The sequence below is a fragment of the Porites lutea genome, chromosome 5, assembly GCF_958299795.1.
Source record: "Porites lutea chromosome 5, jaPorLute2.1, whole genome shotgun sequence".
NCBI classification, from domain to species: domain Eukaryota; kingdom Metazoa; phylum Cnidaria; class Anthozoa; order Scleractinia; family Poritidae; genus Porites; species Porites lutea.
The window spans coordinates 14274226-14274769 of record NC_133205.1 but is presented as its reverse complement, the minus strand read 5'-3'; the positions used below and the strand labels follow the sequence as shown (position 1 = coordinate 14274769).

General features: G+C 36.6%; 1 protein-coding gene across 1 annotated transcript in view; it reads left to right on the top strand.

Annotated features, from left to right (window-relative positions):
• LOC140936351 (alpha- and gamma-adaptin-binding protein p34-like) overlaps positions 1-330 on the top strand; it is a 14381-nt gene extending 14051 nt beyond the window's left edge. Inside the window, exon 9 of the mRNA XM_073385816.1 lies at positions 1-330. This exon is cut by the window's left edge and continues 197 nt beyond it. The gene's annotated coding sequence lies outside the window, so the exon portion shown is untranslated.
• The last annotated feature ends 214 nt before the right edge of the window (positions 331-544 follow it).

The following is a 544-nucleotide window of genomic DNA, read 5'->3' as shown; positions in this document are numbered from 1 at the left end:
TTAAATCGACTTGTAATACTGATTAAGTTGGCCAGTGTCTTGAAAAAAGGGAGAGTAACTGTAAATGATACTGTAATACCCTCTCCCTCTTTTTTACCTCCGTTTTTGAAAGGATTGTAACCAGCAATGTAAATATTTAATAATTATTCCACGAGTACGCGTTGGATATGAGTTGGCTATGATCATCTCATATCAACAAAACGTTCAAAACATATCCGGCCAAACCCTCAATGTTTGCGACCATCATTTTTTAGTCATGTTATGGCTTAAATACAAAATAAAACAAATAAAACTCCCTGAAGAAGTCTACGTTAGTTAATCAAAATGCGCATGAGAATAAACGAGTTTTACAGCGACAGTTCGCAGAGTGCTGCTCACTAGTTTAGTTTTAAATAGTTAAAAAAAAAGATCAAGACCTTTGACGCAAAGAGACTGGGGACTGTCCTGTCAAAAGTTAGCAGTTGGCAATGTTCACGGAAAACTAGACTTTCCAACGAGACATTTTATACGCTGCGATCAGTCATACGGCAACCTAAAACACTTA